The 20,297-nt window shown below is 39.9% G+C and overlaps 1 pseudogene; it reads right to left on the bottom strand.

Annotated features, from left to right (window-relative positions):
* Positions 1 to 10,247: 10,247 nt before the first annotated feature.
* On the bottom strand, positions 10,248 to 10,851 carry LOC130875746 (calcineurin B homologous protein 1-like; annotated as a pseudogene).
* Between the last annotated feature and the right edge of the window lie 9,446 nt (positions 10,852 to 20,297).

The raw sequence follows: 20,297 nt of genomic DNA, 5'->3' as shown, positions 1-20,297 counted from the left end.
TAGCACTAACTGCCCACTTAAAGAAAACAGAGAAAGCACACATTGGAGACTTAACAGCCCACCTGAAAGCTCTAGAAAAAAAAGAAGCAGACTCACCTAGAAGTGGTAGAAGACTGGAAATAATCAAACTGAGGGCTGAAATCAACAAAATAGAAACACAGAAAACAATTGAAAGAATCAATGAATCAAAAAGCTGGTTCCTGGAGAAAATCAACAAGATTGATAAACCCCTATCCAAACTAAACAAACGGCAGAGAGAGAATTTGCAAATTAATAAGATCAGAAATGAAAAGGGGGATATAACCACAGACACAGAGGAAATTCAGAGAATCATTAGATCTTACTACAAAAGCCTGTATGCCACAAAACTGGAAAATGTAACAGAAATGCACACTTTTTTAGATAAATACCATATACCAAAGTTAAACCAGGACCAGGTGAACAACCTAAAAAGACCTGTTAGTCGTGAAGAATTAGAAGCTGTTATCAAAAACCTCCCTTCCAAAAAAAGTCCAGGACCAGATGGTTTCAATGCAGAATTCTACCAGAACTTCCAAGAAGACCTAATACCTATACTCCTTAATGTATTTCACAATATAGAAACAGAAGAGTCATTGCCAAATTCCTTTTATGAAGCTACAGTAACTCTGATACCAAAACCACACAAAGACCCAACCAAGAAAGAGAATTACAGGCCAATCTCACTCATGAACATCGACACAAAAATCCTCAACAAAATTCTGGCGAACCGAATCCAAGAACACATTAAAAAAATTATCTATTATGATCAAGTAGGCTTCATCCCAGAGATGCAGGGCTGGTTTAACATATGCAAATCTATCAATGTAATCCATCATATAAATAACCTGAAAGAAAAAAAGCATATGATCGTTTCATTAGATGCTGAAAAAGCATTTGACAAAATTCAACATCCCTTTATGATAAAAGTCTTGGAGAGATTAGTGATACAAGGGTCATACCTAAATTTAATTAAAGCTATATACAGCAAGCCGAGAAACTTAAAGCCATCCCACTAAAATCAGGAACACGCCAAGGCTGTCCACTCTCTCCATACCTCTTCAATATAGTTCTCGAAGTTTTAGCAATAGCAATAAGACAACATAAGGGGATAAAGGGGATTCAAATTGGAAAGGAAGAAGTTAAATTTGCATTATTTGCAGATGATATGATAGTGTACATGAGCGATCCCAAAAACTCCACCAAAGAACTCCTACAGCTGATAAACGCCCTTAGTAATGTGGCAGGATACAAGATCAACTCCAAAAAATCAGTCGCCCTCTTATACACAAAGGATATGGAAGCAGAGAGGGAAATAAGAGAATCATCACCTTTCACGATAGCTACAAAAAGCATAAAATATCTTAGGGTAACTCTAACCAAGGAAGTGAAAGATCTATTTGACAAGAACTTTAAGGCATTGAAGAAAGAAATTGAAGAGAATACCAGAAAATGGAAGGATCTCCCTTGCTCTTGGATTGGGAGGATCAACATAGTAAAAATGGCAATTCTACCAAGGGCAATTTATAGATTCAATGCAATCCCCATTAAAATCCCATCAAAATTCTTCACAGATCTTGAAAGGACAATAATCAACTTTATATGGAGAAACAAAAAACCCAGGATAGCCAAAACAATCTTATACAATAAAGGAACTTCTGGAGGCATTACCATCCCTGACTTCAAACTCTATTACAGAGCTACAGTAATGAAAACAGCGTGGTACTGGCATAAAAACAGAGAAGTCGACCAATGGAATCGTATAGAAGACCCGGATTTTAACCCACAAACCTGTGAACAACTGATTTTCGATAAAGGAGCTAAAAGTATACAATGGAAGAAAGAAAGCATCTTCAACAAATGGTTCTGGCACAATTGGATGTCAACCTGTAGAAGAATGAAAATAGACCCATATCTATCACCATGCACAAAACTCAAGTCCAAATGGATCAAAGACCTCAATATCAATCTGAACACACTGAACCTGATAGAAGAGAAAATGGGAAGTACCCTACAACATATGGGCACAGGAGATCGCTTCCTATGTATAACCCCAGCAGCACAGACATTAAGGGCAACATTGAATAAATGGGACCTCCTGAAACTGAGAAGCTTCTGTAAAGCAAAGGACACTGTCATTAAGACAAAAAGGCAGCCTACTGACTGGGAGAAGATCTTCACCAACCCCGCAACTGACAAAGGTCTGATCTCCAAAATATATAAAGAACTCAAGAAACTAGACTTTAAAAGGATAATTAACCCAATTAAAAAATGGGGCACTGAACTGAACAGAGAATTCTCAACAGAAGAAGTTAAAATGGCCAAAAGATACTTAAGGTCATACTCAACCTCCTTAGCGATCAGAGAAATGCAAATCAAAACAACTTTGAGATATCATCTTACACCTGTCAGAATGGCTAAAATCAAAAACACCAAGGATAGCCTTTGCTGGAGAGGTTGTGGAGAAAGGGGTACCCTCATCCATTGCTGGTGGGACTGCAAACTTGTGCAACCACTTTGGAAATCAGTGTGGCAGTTTCTCAGAAAAATTGGGATCAACCTACCCCTGAACCCAGCAATACCACTCTTGGGAATATACCCAAGAGATGCCCTATCATATGACAAAAGCATTTGTCCAACTATGTTCATAGCAGCATTATTTGTAATAGACAGAACCTGGAAGCAACCTAGATGCCCTTCAATGGAAGAATGGATGAAGAAAGTGTGGAATATATACACATTAGAGTACTACTCTGTAGTAAAAAACAATGACTTCTCGAATTTTGCATGCAAATGGATGGAAATAGAAAATACGATCCTGAGTGAGGTAACCCAGACCCAAAAAGAAGATCATGGGATGTACTCACTCATAATTGGTTTCTAGCCATGGATAGGGGACACTGAGTCTATAATTTGTGATCCTAAAGAAGCTAAACAAGAGGGTAAACCCAAGGAAAAACATATAGATATCCTCCCAGCTATGGGAAATAGACAAGATTGATGGGCAAAAAATTGGAATCTTGGGGGTGGGGTGGGATGGGGATGAGGGGTGATGGGGAGAGAAAAGTGTGAAGGACAGGATGAGGGGAACTGGGGGAATCGGGGTGATTGGGGATAAAGGAAGTTTGGATAGGGGAGCAGGGAAACTCATACCTTAGTTAAGGGAGCCACCTAAGGGTTGGCAAGAGACTTGAACCTGGAATGGCTACCAGATGCCCAGGGCAATGTCCCCAGTTAGTTCATTGGGGCACCTGAGGATAGGGAACCTGAAATGAACCTATCCTATAATCATACTGATGAATATCTTGCATATCGCCATAGAACCTTCATCTAGCAATGGATGGAGATAGAGACAGAGACCCACACTGGAGCACCGGACTGAGCTCCCAAGGTTATAATGAGGAGCAGAAGGAGAGAGAACATGAACAAGGAAGTCAGGACCATGAGGGGTGCACCCAACCACTGAGACAGTGGGGCCGATCTATTGGGAGCTCACCAAGGCCAGCTGGACTGCTACTGAAAAAACATGGGATAAAACCGGACTCTCTGAATGTGGTGGACAATGAGAGCTGACGAGAGGCCAAGGAGAATAGCACGGGAACTTTCATCTGGCGATGGATAGAGAGAGAGACAGAGACCCAATTTGGAGCAACCGTCTGAGCTCTTAAGGTCCAAATGAGGAGCAGAAGGAGGGAGAACATGAGCAAGGAAATCAGGACCACGAGGTGTGCACCCACCCACTGTGACAGTGGAACTGATCTATTGGGAGCTCACCAAGGCCAGCTGGACTGGGACTGAATAAGCATGCGTTGAAACTGGACTCTCTGAACATGGCAGACAATGAAGGCTGATGAGAAGCCAAGGACAATGGCACTAGGTTTCGATCCTAATACATGAACTGGCTTTGTGGGAGCTTAGCCTGTTTGGATGCTCACCTTCCTGGACCTAGATAGAAGTGGGAGGACCTTGGTCTTCCTGTAGGGCAGGGAATTTGGACTGCTCTTCAGTATTGAGAGGGAGGGGGGATGGACTCGGGGGAGGAGAAGAGGAGTGGGGATAGGGCGAGGGGAGCGGGGGAAGGTGGCAATATGTGGGAGGAGGGGGAGGGAAATGGGAAACGGGGAGCAGTTGGAAATTTTAATTAAAAAAGAATAAAAAAAATGAGAAAAAAAAGAATAAGAGAAAAATAAGGGAAGTACAAAGGAAGATGTAATAGAAAAATGTCAAGAGAGATAGAGAAGGAACTATCAGGAAAGAGGCAGAACAAAAATATCAGGGAAGAAGAAGAAGGAGAACAGGAAAGAAAAGACCAGAGAAAGGACAGAGTAGGAACAAGCAAGAGAAAAAATTAAATGAAGAATTAAGCTGTGTCCTTGACACAAAATTCATGCATGTATCTGTGCATCTGTCAAGTATTTTGTCTATCCCCTGCCTCCTCTTCAATACCTGCCCTGGTAAGGGCAGTTCCCTCAGCAGAACAGACACTTTGCAGTCAGATGATGACATCACTGGCTATACCATGTCTAAAAGATAGCATTTCATTGCCCTTTCCCCCATCTTCAGCTCTTGCATTCACTTGTGCGATGATCCCTGATCCTTAGAGGGGGTGGTGTAAATGTCCTGTTTAGTTCTGAGCACTCAGTAGTCACTTACCCTCAGCACATTGAACAGCCATGCATCTTGTATTCAATGCTATTCATTACAAAAAGAGGCTCCTCTTATTAAAAATCCAAGTAATGTTTGTCTATCAATATAAATATAAATAATTAGAATGCAGCTTGGCACCATAAAAACTTTGATAAACAGATGTAGTAAGTTGGCCTCTATGGTCTAAGACTTTTATAGCTATGGGTTTCTGATCGGGTTTACAACACCAGGAACACATTCTTTTTGGGGGAGCCATCCTTAAACCCAAGTAGAGAGTAGTTGGTTACCAGTGTTACAACCGTGCCATTTTTGTAGCAAGGGTCAAATCTTGCACAGCAAATTGATATGGTTGATCACAGGGTTCACAATTACTTAAGACCATTGATATCTTATCTCTTCCAGAAGCCTGTGAAGCACCTTCCAGCACTATGAACCTAGTCATCATGGAGCAAGCTTCCAATTTGGTTCCAGTTTAACTTCTCTACAACTTGAATCCAAGGTATATGATGTCTTCAGAAGCAGGGTCTTAGCAACTTGTTCTGGTGAGGACTCAAGAAGAGTTGCAAGAGTCTGTATTGTTTGGAGGCTCTCAAGGACCACCATGACAAACAAATTAATAGCAGGTGTCTCACATTTGTAACTGGGTTTTCTGTTTGGTGATCGTTGACTTTCAGAAGGCAGCATTACCCAAATACGCAGGGTATCTTCACCTCCCCCTCCATTTAATTTTATTTTTAAAATTTTCATGCAATAAATTTCGATCATATTTTTTCTCTTGTCATAAATTCTTCCAGATCCTCCCCACCTCCCTACCCACTCAACTTTGTATTCTTTCTCTCTATCAAAAAAATGAATAAAACAAAAATGAAAAACCCCCAAACTATAACAAAAGAAAAACACAAAAAAACATGAGGTTCATTCTGTGTTAATCAAGTACTCCTGAGCACAAAGCCTGCCCTAGAGTACAGTTGATATACTCAGGTTAGGTTCTTGAAAAAACCTGTTTATCCCCTACCATGAGGTATCAAGTACACATAGACACTGGGTTAGGGGTGGGACTTTGTGCCCACATACCCTTCTTCATGGTGAGATTTTTGTCTTATCTGAATTTGTGCAGGTCTCTTGCATGTTGTCATGATCTCTGCCTTTCATCATACATATTTGTATAAAATGCACACACATGGGAACATACTCTCATTCAAACGTATTTGTGTAACTTTGTGAATTTAGGAATTTATAAAAAATGAGGCTATGTTCTATTCATATGTAGCTTTTTTCTCAAACATAATGTTCATTCTCCCAGGTTCACACCCTTAGCTTTTACTTCATAGCTACAAAATATTGCATGTTCGTGACTAGCATGTTTTGTTTTGTTTTTTTCTGACTCAGGAATATTTACTTTTCATAATATTTTTGCTGATTATTTGGAAATTTCACATAATAAATCATGTGCACACTCTGTTTTAACATAATATTTTAAGCTGGTTTTTTTATAGATTAAAGAAGCAAGGTAGTTGACCCATTCATTTGATAGTGGTTTATTTTACAATAGCAAAAAATTAATCAATATATGAAAATTTTCATAGCTAGACATGTGAGGGTTATGAAGATAAAATATTGCTGCCTAGTGAATAATTTACCATGGTAAAATGCTGACTTGGGAATTAAACTAATAATCACAATAATTAAGGTCCACTTATCTGTAGCCTGCTTGGCAGTCAGAGGTAGCCTATGTTTCTTATAAGAAAATTAAAAGAACATGAAGTAGCCAAATACCAACCAAAAAGCAAGCAAGACCATGAGATTGAACCTACTCCTGACACTGCCTGGAGGACCAGGATCCAGAGAGAGACCTAGGATAGAACCAAACATGACTGGCAAAATAGCAACAACAACAATAATAAGTCAAAGAAATGATTCCTAACAATACTCTGCTATACTTGTAGACTGGAGCCTAACACAATTGTCATCAGAGAAGATCCTTCCAGAAACTGATGGGAGCAGATACCCACAGCCAAACATCAGGGGGAGCTCGAGGAATCCTGTGGATGTGGGCAAGGAAGAATTATAGGAGCCAGCGTGGTACAGGACACCACAAGAAAACAGCCCACAGAATGAAGTATCCAGGGCTCATAGGGTTTTCAGAGGATGAACCAACTATGAGGGAGCCTGTTTGGGTCTGACCCAGGTTCTCTGTATATATGTAATGGTTGTGTAGCTCGGTGTTCTTGTGAGACACCTAACAGAGGGAGTGAGGGCTTTCTCTGACTTCTGCCTTCTTTTGGGACCCTTTGCCTCCTATTGGGGCTCCTCATCTAGTTACGAGCTGTTGTGCCTAGCCTTTTTGCAACATGATATGCCACATTTGGTTGATATCTCTGAGAGGCTTCTCCTTTTCTGAATGTGAATGAGAGAGGAATGGATCTTGGGGAGAAGAGAGGTGGGAGGAGAGGAGGCAGGGGAAACTGCAGTGGGCTGTAATATATGAGAGAAGAATAAATTTTAAAAAATTTAAATGCAAGCAAAAATCCATCAAATTGTCTAATAAACATGAAAACAGAGTAACTTTTAGATTGTCAGAGAAGGGGGTAAGAAATCATCAGTGTAAGGAAAAACTAAGGAATGCAACTTGTCATGTGACCAACATATCAAGGACAGGACAAATAGAGATCCAGTTCAGATGCCAGGTGCTGACAGGCACACTCTTAAGTTATCCAGAGCTTCAACTTCTGAGCAACCCTTGGGACCATTTTTCCATCTTTGTACCTCACCCCCTTCTCTGTGGGCCAAGGGCATCATCATTACCCAGGCACAGTGTGTGGTAGCTGTAGCCCTGGGGGCCCACACAGTCACAGAGCACCACAGCTCTTCTTCCTTCTGCTCTTCCTCCCCACCCTCTTCTCTTTCCCCTGCTTCTCATCTCATGCAGCAATTCAAGCTTCAAATAGGCCTCTGTCCTGTTAGAGGGCAAGGTCCTCTAATTACTCCCACAAATCATTAACATGTCATGTGTGTATGCTCCTAAGGGTAAGTGTGCTTCCAAGAACAGTTGTACCACATCATACCACATCAAAGAAATACAATAAGGTGGGCGGGGGGCGGGGAGAAACTAACATTTCAGTAGTCAGCTCAATCTCCCTTCCCCTGCTTCAGGACATGAAGGTAAAGAACTGACACATCACCAGATCCATGGTGCTACTGGTGAAATGAGCCTCACATGTGGCTCTTCAGCCTTTAGAACTGTTTGCAGAAGGAATGTGGAGTGTTTAGAACTTCGGACTAAAGCAGCCCTAAAGAGCTGCAGGCAGAGCTTAGTGAGCCACTCTGGTGGGAGGTTAGAAGACAGTGGAGCCCTAACAATGACTCTAACTGGAACTCAGCTAGAGGTCACTGATGTGATATTCTAACAAAGAATCCAACCTCATCCTGTGTCCTGAGATGGAGAGTGAAGCAGAATACAGGAGTGAAGGTCAGATGTGTTGGGTGGAGGAAACTTGAGGCCAGGAGAGCATCAAGAGGACAGCTCAGATCACTCATGCATGCCACAGTGAAACAGTGAAAAGGGGAGTAGAAAAGAGGAAGGGGGGGCAGTTTAAAACTGTTAGACATCCGTACTTTTAAAGAGAAACCTGTCACTCTGCCCTGGGTCAACTAGAATCGCACCCTGCCAACAAAATCCCCTACCCATCTAAGTTTGCATCTTGCAGCAAATGCGTTTGAAACTAGACATCCTATGCTGACAATGTTGTTGAAGTGGTTCCCTGCCCAAAAGACACTGCCTAGGGAAGTGCTTCTACAGGGTTTGATTGTGGAATGTAGAGATACAGATGGCAATACTGCACACTTATCAGTAGGTGGCAGCAAGCTACTAAATTTAGGGGAACTGCTTAACACTGATAAAACTGACCAAAGAGGTTAGAATGACAGACAGAAGGGTGTTGTTCTTTGAGGGTTCCCAACACACACCCCTCCTTCCAGCTCATCTTCATAGGCTGTTATGTTGCTACATTTTTGTTTGCGGGTCACTCCAAAACAACTGAATTGGGTGAATACTGTTTGAAGGATCATCTTTTTCTTTTAGTAGATGATGTTGTCTCTCTAGCTGTTCCTCAGATATCTATTATTCATTCCACATAACTTTCCTTGAAGTACTTACCAGCTAATTTCTAACAAATATTAGCTACATTTGATAAAGTGTTTTAGGCAGAAAGGTTAAAACAAACAAACAAAAAACAAATTGTATTCAGCTGCTCAAGCCAATAGTTTTTTCTTAACATTCTCACATAGGAGCAAAATAATATGTCTGCATCCTTCACAGTAAACAGGGTTGAGGTTCCCATCCAGCGTTTGGGTTCCCCTCATCTCTCAGTTCCTCTCACTCTCCCCTCGGTCCTGCACATTCTTTCTCTTGTCAGAATTCCATTTGGAAAACAAGTTCCCTTCCTACTGCAAACTCCATGGTTCCAAAGTGAACTCAGGTGCAATGGAGGACAATCTAATTCTTTAGGACTGAGATGAGTCAGGCACTTCTACAACACTTGTCTTTCTGTTTGGAAATATGAAGAGTCTTCCAGTGTACAGAACACTGAGGCATAACCCACGCTGCAGAGAGAATGTGGGCAGCTCTCCAGCGTGCCTAGCCACTTTAGAAAACTACAAGGGCCCCTACCGTATTCTCATAAAAACGCCCACTCTATTGGTGACAATGTCCCAGAGAGAAGCAAACTGGCAGGAATAAGACTATTTTCTGAATGTCAGCACTGAATTCAGAAAAGAGGCCATATAAATATGCTGAAAATAAAAAAAGCCAGCGGTAGAGAGACCCTGGAAAACCACCTAGCAGACCTGGCTCTTCTCGTCTCACCATGCCCACCTTTCAAGAACACCTCTGTTCATAAGTTCTATTCGTAAGCATTGCAGGGGACCGAGAGTCACATGTTTCCAAGAGTTGTACAGGTTAATGAAAAGCTCCTGGACAGGCAACACCCCAAAGACACAACCAGGAGAAGGTAGAAGTAAACCACCAGACCACTCACTATCCTATCAATCAGAGACAGACTTGACAGCAGAACCTGGAGTCAAGCAGAACACAGGGAATCCTGATGAAAAGGAGGGAGATTCAAAGACCAAATGGAGAGGAGGTTGGGTGCCAGGGAAGTAGGAAGTAAAGGACACAAAAGGGAAACAGGAATATGACGGAGGCTTGATGAAGGGAAGGCAGCATGGATATGGTCTCTATTCAGTGGGAGATTGGCTGGCTGGTTCTTGATATGAGTCCCTATCTCATTTCCTCAGACATGATGGGTGCATGGCATTCAGCAGCAAAACAGGGGGGAAGACGATACTTACAATAGAGACCTGATGGGTGCATACTGAACAGAAATAGACCAAGGGTACCATTCTACCACGCCCTGTTTATACCCCAAAGGCAAGTCTGTGTGGACAGGAGAAACTTCGGGTTGTCATGCAAGAGCAGTAGTGTTGTAGGAAAGGGGAATAACAGGAGAGGGGTGGGGCAGGCAGACAGAAGGAAGTTCCAGTTCTTAAATACCAGAAAGCGAGAATAATTTAGTCCATGTCTTTTAGTGAAGAAACAGGATGCTCATTTTCTGTTCTACATTAACCTTCTCTAAAACCTTAAATTCTGTAAAGGTTATGGCACTATCCCCATTCTGATCATCCTCCTGGAAGGTCCTGTCTGCAATGCTGCCCAGCTGCTCAACTGAGACATTCACTCCAACCATCATTTATAGTACCTGTAACAGCTCATCACGGGCGATCTTGTCATCTTTATCCAAATCGTATAGTCTGAAAGCAAAGTGTAGTTTGTGGTTCAGGTCCATTCACATGTTTTTTGTTATCTTTTGTTATCGTCAATGGGTCAGAAACAACTTTTTGTTATCATCAGTGGGTCGGAAATGAGCCAAAGTTCTCATGAATCCTGGGAAGTTTATCTGGTCCTCTCCCTCTGAAAAGAAGGCATTGATGATCCAGTCCCCCAGTGGGTTAATGGCAAAGTTCTGCAATCTTCTGGAAATCTTCCCGGCTGAGAGTCTCATTCTCCCCTTTGTCCAGGCTGGTGAACTGGCTGTACAGGCACGTGATCTGACTGTGGGAAAAGCCAGTCCTTTTCTTGATCTCCTTGAGCTCCTTGTCTGGTAGTAATGTGGAGGCCCAAGACCCCATCACCGTGGTGGGTGCTCTTCCAGGAGCAGTAGTCTAGAAACTACTGCAGCAAGAGGGGAGGAGGGAGGTAAAGGCCAGGGGTCAAGAAAAGAGAGTGCACTCAAAATGTCAGATTTTAAATAACTCGTTAAAGCATTTTTAGAATTTTTTCCTACAGTTTTTGACCATGTACATTTTGAGGATTTTCTCTGATAACAATACTATTGATGTGACATTTTAATAAGCTGAATAGTAAGATAATTCAAACTTCCAGCATAATTGATAGAAATGCTTATTATTAATAGTAATTCAGGAACATCTCTTTGGATTCACAGATCATCATTAGATCTGTGAAGAAGAACCACTGGAAAGGTATGTCTTCAGAAACTGATGGATTAGGACTTCAGTACTGCGGAGAGATTGAGCTATTACAGATCCAGAATTCATTCCCTTCTATTGGGCTTGCTAAGCACCTCCTCCATCTCCAACAACCATTCCTTTCACACTCTGTAGTCAGAAGCAATTCCTTCATTCCCAGATGCTCAGACCCAAAATAATTACACAGAAACTATATTATTTAAAACACTGTTTGGCCAATAGCTTAAGTGTATTTCTAGCTAGCTCTTATATATTAAATTTACCCATTTCCATTATTTTATATTTTACCATGAGGTTTGTGGCCTACTGGCAAAATTCCAGTGTCTGCCTCCTCTGGCGGCTACATGGCATCTCACTGACACCACCTTCTTTCTCCCAGCATTCATTTTAGTGTTCCTGCCTAGCTCTATTCTGCCCTATCACAGGCCAAAGTAGCTTCTTTAGTCATTAACCTATAAATGCAACACATATACAGAAGGACTTCCCATAATCACAACTCTATGTCAGAATGGATGTCCTGTGACTAACAGGAAAAGAAATGGAAGTCTATGAACTTAGCAGACCACTAGCTCCAATCAAGCCAGAAGCTACGAGCATGTTCAGAGAGCATCTAAGTTCTCTAGAAAAGCCTCCTCCATCTTCCTGCACCACCTCTCACCACCTCTCTAATATCCTCACCAATGGATGTTAGAATTGCCTTGATCTATGACTTTCTTTGACCTGTGAAGTATAAAACTTCATGGAATGGCTTCTACATTGGAACATGTAATTTGGAACAACTTAAATCTGTGAGTCCCAGGTCCCAGTCACTCAGAACAGCCTCAGAATCAACTCCCTTATCCCCATGAAGGTGAGAACTGTAGGTGTCCGGGCTACATCGTGCTGTCTTTAGGGCTATTGCTCCCTCATGTGTCAGTAGTATGACTTGGGCATGAGGCAGGAGGAATTGGACAGACTCCTTGGTTGGCAGACAGACAGGGAGGCTCACCAGATTTTTAAAAAAGCAAACAAAACAAAGCAACAACAACAATGATGAACTTCCAGGATTGGTTGTTTGGCTTCTTCCTCATCCTCCTGACCTGAAACAAAATACTGGCAGCTTAACACAAGGGCCGTGTGGGGTTTTTCTCCTGCAGAATATGCTCCCTGCCTGCGGACCAGTCTAACAAGTTCAAGGCCAGACCAAGACATATTTATTACACACTTTTGGACCTATTAGCCTCTCTGTCTCTGTTCAAACTGACAACTTCTAGAAAGGGAGGAAGCCTCAAAGACCTCGACACCCACCACCCTGGAGAAGAGGCTGGGTCTGTTTCCCCAGTTCTACTTTGCGGATCTCTCTGTGTGCACTGTGTGTGTGTGTACAGTCCCTCACCCTTAAAAGCCTTTCTTCACTGGCTGAGTCTGTCTTCTCCTGTTTGCTGTTTGTTGAAATTTTCCCTGTTTGTTGTATTTCTCCTTCTTTCCTGTCTTCTAATTCTTTAAATGGCAGAGGAAATAAATCTGATGAATATATCTACAGGGTGGCAGCCAGGTCCCCAGAGACCAGCATCTCAGTATGCCTATTGGTGATCAGTCTTTCCCCATTCTACCTGGACTTTGCAGTCTGATGCTGCTGGACACATTTCTAGAGTGGGTAACCCCCAGGCTTAGGTGCTGACATTCTTAAAACATGAAACCCACCTGCCGGAAATGAAAGGTGACAGAAAACAGTTCCTCCACAAAGAACTCGGAATAACAGAAGTAGCCACTGTTAGCATACAGAAACACCTGTCCCTGCCCCTTTGGGACCTGGCAAAGTGTGTCACCCCTGTGTGCATGTCAGGCAGTAGTACCCTGGCCTGCCGTGTTCACCCTGTCCTTTCTTCTTCTTTCTCTTTCTCGTCCTCTCTCCCATCTGGGTGTTTCTCTATATCTATCTATCTATCTATCTATCTATCTATCTATCTATCTATCTATCTATCTCCCTCTCTCTCCCTGCCTGTCTCTCTGTCTCTTTGTGTCCACCCTCCACAGTCTTCCCACAAGACCGCTCTATACTCCCTTCTCTCTCCCTTTGTCCATTGCAACCACCACCAATAAAATCTGTCATATGAGCGTGGTCTGTGTGGCATTCCAGTCTCTCACCGCAGTGGGTCTCCTTGAACCCAACCCATCTGACAAGGTCCATCTCGCGCTTACATACCCCGTGACGGACACTGAACTGCATGAATATGTCGGACTTGATGGAATCTCAAATTTCCCTTTCATCTATTCTAGAAAACACCTATGGTAACTATAGAACCCACAACAACTTTCTCACAGTAAAGTACAAGAAGGGCAAAGTGAAGAGACGTGCCTTAATTTATGTCACACAAAACTGTTACATTTGGGGAAAAAAATAAAATAAAACCAGAAAGCGTTACCCTCACAAATGTAGCAACGACACACACCACATTCCCAGGGCTCCTTGCAGGAACCGGGAGAACACCCTTAGGGGTAAAAAAAAAAAAAGGCATCCAACACTGAGCAAGCTCAGTCTTTTGGTAGATGCATCTTTGCCTGAAAAACTGTGGTTTTTTTTGGTAAATGTTATATCTCCCTCTCCAAGGTCACCAACTCTTCCTGGGCTTGGCTAAGGTCCTGCCACTTGGTGTTTTCACACAACTTGAGGGGTTTATTTTTCTCTGGACCAAAGACTACTTTAAAATTCTATCAGTCTATCACTTTATGTTACATTTCTATCATAAAGGCAAAGAGTAGCAATGAGTAACTCACCTATATAAATGTTTCTTCCTGCTTATATGGTATGTTTAAAGTTTCAATGTGCATTTCTACAAAGAACTATGGCTATTGACTAGGTTTGCTGTTACCAATAAAATCCAAAAAATACATGTAAATATGGATTAGTAAAAAGACTCATCATCTCATTTATTTACATAGAGAAAAACCTACATTTACCTACTGACTATGAGTCAATATGTAAGTAGGCATGGCAGGAACTGCAACCCACCCCCATGTAAATATGTATCATTGTGCATACACAAACTACCTCTATAACAAAATGAAGATTAACTGCATGAACCTGAAAGCCACAGTACACTACTTTACCTCTGTAAAAATACCATTTAATTTATCTTGATATTTAAGATTTAGTGATTATTTTTATTGCCCCACTGATTTAGATTATATGATGACCCAGTTACTAGTAATAACAGTGAAAACAACATCCTTATAATAATTAGGAAAGAACAAGAAAATAATTAACTTAAATGTATATCTTAATGATGTACTCAACTATAAAGATGCTTTAAATGTTTAAAAAGTATATTTATTTGTCCACTGACATTCAAAATATATTATAAAACTTCTCATAAAAATTTCAAACCTAAAAAAATTTCAAACCTAAGCTGGGCGGTGGTGGCGCACACCTTTAATCCCAGAACTCTGGAGGCAGAAGCAGGCGGATCTCTGTGAGTTCTAGGCCAGCCTGGTCTATAAGAGCTAGTTCCAGGACAGGCTCCAAAGCCACAGAGAAACCCTGTCTCGAAAAAAAAATTTTTCAAACCTAGAAAATAATGAAATATAGAATATTTATTAATAAATTTACAACAAGTGTTCTGATTTTCATTTAATAGAAAATGATATAATAGTTAAACTGCATCAGCAATTATATTTTCTTGGTCTGCCTTACAAAAAAATTTAATGTAGTGGTTGGAGAGATGGCTCAGTAGGGTTTGGAGCACTTGCTGCTCTGGAAGAAGACTCAAGCTTGGGTCATAGTACCCACACCAGGCGACTCACACCCTCCCATAACTCCAGTCCCATGGCATCCACCTCTCTAGCTACTGCAAGCATTAAACTGCATGTGATACACATAAAGTCACACAGTCACACATACATACATATAAATTTAAAATTAATTAAAAAATTTTAAGTAACATAAAATTACGCATGCAAAATTAAATACAATGTGAGCATTAGAATAACAAAATGAGTTATATTACTTGAAAGAGAAAACACAGGTATCATAAAACAGATCAACTATGTATTAAATCAGCAAAAAAATTATGAATTTCACTTAAGTTGTAACAGAGGAAATGATAGGCTGCCTGTCACAATACTTTCTGAAGAAGGAGCATAGATAAATGTTCTGAACCTACATGATCTGACACCAAAATGTATTTCTACTTACTCTATTACAGTAGATCTCAGATTAGGGATATACATTTAGAATTTTATATTCATCCTTGTTAGGTGTTTTGTCAACTACAAACCACGGTCATCTGGGAAGAGGGAACTTCAGTTGAAAAGGTTTCTCTATTAGACTGGCCCATATGCAACTATGCAGGCATTTCCTTGGTTAATGGTATGAGATGTCTAGGCCACTGTAAGCAGTGTTACCCACAGACAGGTGGTCCTGGGTTGTATAAGAGATAGGTTGCGGAAACTATGGGAGCCAGTAAGAAAGCAGCATTCCTCCATAGCCTTCCTCTCCATTCCTCCCTCCAGACTCCTGACTTGAGTTCTGCCCGACTTCCCTCAGTGATGGATTATTACCTGGGAGTGTAAGATGAAGTAAACCCTGGTTTTCTTAAGTTGCTTCTCCTCAGTGTTTTATCACAGCAATAGAAAGCTAACTAAGATAAATATGCTACCATATTTTCTACTTTCAACCTGTTTTCCTAAGTCTATGCATGGTGCTACAGGCTCTTTTGCTTCTGGAGAAGAGCTACATTCTATTTCAGGTTGGTGCTGTAATAGGATGCATGTGGTGTCTTCATTAGTTTAACATTCTAAATAGAAAGCGCTGTATCATAAAATCCTACTCTTGATTCCTCCTAGATGAGACTCAGCACCTGCAAGATAGACCAGGCACTTCAAAACTTTGGCCGAATATCAGTCCCTCTTATGACAAAATATGAAATAAAGATTTTCTTGTTTGTTCATATACATTTGTTTTACCACAGGAAAGGAAACTTTTCAAGTTCTACTAGTATTTACCTACATCATCTGGAATAACTCATGTGCCCTTTGGAGTTCTCTATAGAGCTGTTCCATAAAGGGGGCAAACAGTGACTGAATGTTAATCCTTTCTCTTAGGAGCACTCTGTAATGCCCATATATAGTACTTACATTTCCATATGAATTTGCTTGTGCCTTATTCTTCACAGATGTATTAAATGAATAATATTTGTTAAATTATGCCTGGGTTTTACTTCTATCCATTATGTTAGTCCCACAGCACTGATGAACAGCTGCATCCGCTAATAACCCAAGGCCAAGATCCTGGTTTGAACACTTTATAGACTTAGCCTCCTAGGAAATGTAGGTTAATTTCTTCCTGTTTCTGTACAAAGGGGGAAATCAATTACGGCGAATGTACTGTGATTCTCAATTGATTTTATGTGGGCTTTTTTATAGGAAGTATTTCATTAAGAATGTACTGTGTCATTTTAGCCAACAGCATAGAAATCTGCTGGGGAAAAACACATTCATAACTATTTTCCTGGTTCTCCCAAAGATGTTTTCTTACAACGAAATATTCATCAGCTATAAACCACCACCTACTTTCAAGTCTTTCCTTATCCCACTGTTAACTCCTTGCCTCTTCACTGATTCTAGAGTACAGGTAAGCTGCATAGTTTTCTACAAACAGTGAAGGGTTAGTCCCTGCATAGAAAAGTGGATTATATTTGCAGAAAACAATAACTACTTGACTATTGTGGTAGGTAATGATCTATTATCAAACACAAATATCCATTGTATTACTGATTTGATGACTAATTTTCCATGTAGCAATTGGCATGAGCAGTATAACAGATACATGAATATTTAGGTGGAACTCTGAGAGATCACTCTGCATGGGTTCTCTGTCACACCACCAGTATTTTCTGCTCTTCTACAAACTCAGGTTGGAAACTCATGTCATCTCTCAGATCAAAATCTATACAGACAACCTACTAGAATTTTTCGATTAAGTCATAATTAAACACTTCACTGAACACAAAGATATATATATAATATATAATATTATATATAATATAATATATATAATATATGTAAATTTGGATCAACTTCATCGAGGACACAGTAAGTGAAATGCTGACAACATGTGGGCAGGGTATCTCCTTTAATCCTTCCTGGTTACACCTCCTTTCATTTCCCAGAACTGCCAGATAAGACCCAAAGTTCTGATAAAATTTGACTTCAGGTCTTACAGAGTCAAAAAACGAACAAACAATGACAACAACCAAAAAAGAAATCAGTTTGAGTACTTTTACAGAATTAAACTTCTTGAATAGATTGAGTTTTGTAAATTCTTGCAAAATTTTGGTAGTGAACCCAGGGTAGGTGGTAAATTACCAACAAAGGTCTTTTCAACTTTAAGTATGGCCACAACCCTAGCCTTCTTCCATTTTCTGTAAAGCACCTAGCCTAATTAATACTTTGTTGAAATAAACACAAACACATGTGTAATCATAATAAGTAAGAACTAGTCCAGCATATCCTGCACCTGGGAATTGCTTGAAAATAATATTAATAATTAAAATACATCTTAAATTTCAAGTATTGCTGTAGTTGTTTCTTACATGTATCTGTGGATATATTTGCCTATCTGTTTCTTTGCCTATCATCTATCTGTCAGTCTTTCTACCTATGTGTACGTGCCTATGTGCTTGAGTGGAAATCAGTGAGCAACTTTTCCAGTTCAGTGCTCTCTTTCCACCCTGTGACTTCGGGGAATTGAACCCAGGTCATCGGACTTTATGGCAAGCACCTTTACTCACTGAGTCGTGCTGCCAGCACCCCACTCTAATTTCTCAATTAATTTGTGTTCATTGCCTTAGAAACAAAAGACCCTGCTCAAACCGTTCCACTAATTAGGGGTATACCAATTCTCAAGAACCTTTTGGATAGCTATAAGAATTTATATTTATTGAAACCAGAAAAGTAAATCTAGCTATAAATATCCAGTGTCCTCATAAATGTAATCTGTCACATTAAATATACTATACATTTCTTAATTTGAATAGCACTTCTCCCCATTGCATCACTGCCTTTTTCTAAACTCATGAAGTCCCAGTGAGTCGTTATTGGTAAGACTGTCTCGGTCACAATGAACCTTCTCTCTGCATGAGAGAGTGCTTCACTGAAACTCCATTTCCAATATGGGGTTGGACTGGGTAAATGCAAACCAGTAGACATATGACAGGAAAATCACAAATGCAAATACTAACTAATTGGAGTTTAATGTCAATTATACATTTAGAACAGCTCTTGCAAAAGTCAATCATTCTCTTCAATTAAATTGTGTACTTAAAGAGGCAAATGAGAGCCAGAATCCAGGATTTCACAATGAAATAAGTTCTAGAAATTCAAATCTCCATGCAGAATCACCAGTCCCAGTCCATGAAAGCAGCCACACCAGGGTCAATGTGACAAAGGCAGGGTATGTTGAAACTCACTCAGCCAAGATATTTTAAAGCACTTCAATGCTTAATGGAGATAAATACTAGCTGATTGATTGTGTATTTACCTAAGAAGGGCATTTAAATAAGCTTCGTAAAAATCATACTCATTCTTATGTAGGTGTAAAAATGTAAGCTCACAAATATCATCAGAAAAATTTATATTTATTTCAATGTTGATTTTTTCAACAAGAATGTCTGTGTATTTTTGAATTCTAATGTTTTAGGAATAATTTAAAGAAGACTCTAGAACCAGACACGTAGAGAACAAGGAAAAAAACACATAGATTGCTGGATACTCAAACACTGGTTATTATGGGAAAGATATTTGACATATAATAAGATCTCCATTGCTGCACTAAAATATAAAATAAATAAAAGTATGTTATTATGCATTTTCATTATAGCTGTATGATCAAACAGTATAGTTAAATCACATTGACTAAGTCATGATTTAATATAAGATACCCTAGAGTTGGTCTATAATCTGGATGATTATTTATATACAAACTGCTGCCCTTTGTTGGTTCAATTATTTCTTCATGGGATGTGTTTATACAATATATTAATATATTATATAATAACATATAATATATGTAATACATAATAATAGATTCAATATTAATACAATTATATTTTATATATTATATTACCATATAGTATATATTATCCTTTTCATAGGCTACAAATCCTTTATACAATATATATGTGTAAATATATAATATATGATAAAGTACATTACAAAAACAGATATTTAATATTTGTGGCAACTAACATTTGTCAAGTGTCTTCTGTGACTTATCCAGGATCCATGACATCTTCTACAGTAATAGTTTATACATTTTGCATCTGGTGTGGGTTGAACAGGATAATGTCCACGCTTTTTCTTAACCCAGAGAGGGAGCTGATTTTAACACAGTGATTATAACCTCTGCTGACTGTTAAATATTTCTGAATCTTCTGTGTGATATGACAGGATCACCTGTTACTATGTTTATACCTCTAGTTTTCTAGTCCTAAGGTCAACATTCTATCAAAACAAAGGCAATGAAAACATTGCATGTTTCAACAAAAAGTGACTTCTTTTTAAAGCACCATATTCCAGAAATTGCTATTAAAGTCCAATGCCACAATTCTCTTAAATGAAAGTTTGGCACAAGGAAGGGAAAGTTTTGTCTTATTTTGTTTCAATATAATATTTAAACTTATTCTTTGAGACTTTCACACATGTATATAACATATTTCTATCATATTCATCTCCCATTCTCTCCACTCTTTGGGGAACTTCCCCATTTACATGTCCTAACTTCATGCCTTCCTTTATGTTTTTATCATTACTGAATCCACTTACTGCTACCCATACATCCATGAGTGTGGGGCCATCCACTGCAATCTGGTCAGCCTACCAGTGACCACAGACCTAAAGAAAACTGATTCTCTCTCCCCTAGTAGCTATTAACTGGCAAGAGTCCTTCAGACCAAGGAGGCTTGCATATGCTCCTCCTACTTCCATACTGGAATGTTGACTAGCTTGATCTTGTGCAGCTCTTGTATTGGTACCCAGAAGTGGCAATGTTTTCAAAAGGACAAGTTGCCTTGAGTTCTTGAGTACAATAGTTTTATGACATCCAGAAGACA

The sequence above is a fragment of the Chionomys nivalis genome, chromosome 1 (assembly GCF_950005125.1).
Source record: "Chionomys nivalis chromosome 1, mChiNiv1.1, whole genome shotgun sequence".
Lineage (NCBI taxonomy): Eukaryota > Metazoa > Chordata > Mammalia > Rodentia > Cricetidae > Chionomys > Chionomys nivalis.
The sequence above is the reverse complement of the archived record's forward strand: the minus strand, read 5'-3'. Positions and strand labels throughout refer to the sequence as shown.